The sequence below is a fragment of the Bos javanicus genome, chromosome 26 (genome assembly GCF_032452875.1).
Source record: "Bos javanicus breed banteng chromosome 26, ARS-OSU_banteng_1.0, whole genome shotgun sequence".
Classification (NCBI taxonomy): Eukaryota; Metazoa; Chordata; class Mammalia; order Artiodactyla; family Bovidae; genus Bos; species Bos javanicus.
The window spans coordinates 9,185,897-9,188,191 of NC_083893.1; the positions used below are offsets into that span (position 1 = coordinate 9,185,897).

The window sequence follows — 2,295 nt, forward strand, 5'->3', positions numbered from 1 at the left end:
AATGTCATCATGAGAGAACTCATCAAATAAATTATGGTTCAGCCATAAGATAAAATGCTATGGAACCACTAAAAAAAATGCATTTCCATGGAAAAATGCCTAAGATACATTTTTGGGTGAAAAAGTAAGCTAAAGAAAAGTTAGTTTAGTTTGATCCCTTGTGTGTGTATGTGTACATATACACATATACACATACGGATCATATAGATATACATGTTTGCATTCTAATAGCAAATGTCGGGATATACAAGAAACAATGGTTTTACCTTAGGAAATTTGAATAGGGAAGATCAGAGAGAGGAAGACTTTTACTCCCTTTTTTATAATCTTTTGTAACAGATTAAATATAACACTTTAAAAAATACTGTCAAATTAAAACAGGGAATAGAAAAGAAGGTTGTGATTACAGTGTAGCAACTTTCTAACAAAGAATTAGCTAGTGAAAGATGCTTTGGAATCTTATTAAGCCTAGGTTGAAACATGAAGACCTATGACATTTATTTACTGGAGATGGAATCCATGGGAAAGAGCTATGATGGGAGAGCTTATATTATCACTGGCATGTGGAATAGCAATGCACCAATATTTCGGCACTTAATGAAGAAACTCCAAAAGATAAACGAGTATATATGACTGTGGCAAAGGACATGGTAGTCATGGAGGCAGGGGAGGCTATCTATTTTCAGCTGGAGACAGCTGTACATGTGTACCCTGCAAAAGAGTGTTTGTGGCATTTTAGGAGAAACCCTTTTACTTCTTCACAAGATTGAAACAACCTGAGGGAAAAAGCCGTACCAATGCAGGAAATCCATGAGGTGGTAAGTTGACAGTGCAAGTCTGAGAAGGAGGAACCAATCACTTCTGTTGGTGGATGGGGTCCAGTGTCACCGTAGGAGGATGAAGCAGAAGAGGAGAGTGATAATGAACTCTCAAGTGTAACAGGTGGTGTGCCTAAGGACTGTCCTGAGACGATCCTATATTCTTGGGGAGAATTGTTAGGAAGATGGTACAGTAACCTTGGTGCATAACAGAAAGGGCTATCTGCTGTGGGAAAGAGTGGTGTTCCTGAAGCATTGAAGGAAGAGGTAATGATAAGCAGGCTGCCATGACAACCGGGCAATGCTGGATAGATATCAATTTCTTATCACAGTGAACTAAGCCTAGGAGAGTGATATTCATCACACATTTCTTGCATATAATTAAAGATACCAGAAGACATGGCCAGGAATTGCTCTACAAGATCTGCAAGGCCTACTCTATGATGAAGACATTCATCAAGAACAGTTTTTTCTTGCTGCTGTATCGCTGCAGCATATGCCAGAGGAACAGTATTCTGTGTTTTGGTGAAAATCAGGAATGACTATTTATGAGACTTCTACAAAAACAGCTTTGAAGACCATCACTGCAAATTCTGTCAGTTAGAGAGACTGTCAAGGGCAGTCACTGGACCTGCACAATCACTTTTCTGATCTGAACCTGGAAGCTCATATGTATGAACCCCAGTGGCTTCTGACTCCTTTTACTGTCAAGTTCCCACTCTGCATGGTCTTCTCTATCATTGACTTACTACTTTGTGAAGGATTGAACATAATCTTTCATGTAGCCTTGGCTCTCCTAAAGACCTAAAAGAGAGATTTTCTGTAAGCTGAATTTGAAGGTACTTAGAAGGAAATGGCAACCCACTCCAGTGTTCTTGCCTGGAGAATCCCAGGGACGGGGAGCCTGGTGGGCTGCCGTCTATGGGGTCACACAGAGTCGGACACGACTGAAGTGACTTAGCTTAGCCTAGCTAAAAGTTCTTCAGAGCTCAGCTTTTTAGAGTTAATTAGAGATGGCAGAGTAGGAGGGAGGCTCAAGAAGGAGGGAATATATGTACACATATAGCTGATTCACATTGTTGTACAGCAGAAACTAATACAACATTGTAAAGCAATAATTCTTCAACTATTAAAAAATTAAGTTATTCAGAGATACAAGGCAGAGAAAAATGTAAGAAGGTTAATGGAGCAGACTTGCAATATTAAGATATCAACTAAGAAACTGAGGAAAAAAGAGAAAGGATATCAATGTGAGAGTCAACTGCAACAGGAAGACCCAGTGGATCTATAGTTTGTATATTTGCAGGTAACTCTCCTCTTGGGTTTATACTAGGAATCTTCATAAGCTGAGAGAAAGAGAGGGAAAAGGAAAGAGAGAAAGTGGATATCAACCACCTTCAAAAATGAGAAAAAAGGAAAATGACAAAGTACTGTTTTAGCTGTGCAAGGTCACATCCTAATCTACTTTAATCTTTTC

General features: G+C 39.2%; 1 pseudogene; it reads left to right on the top strand.

Moving 5' to 3' along the window:
- Window positions 1-465: 465 nt before the first annotated feature.
- LOC133239656 (rab GTPase-activating protein 1-like) lies at window positions 466-2,295 on the top strand (annotated as a pseudogene).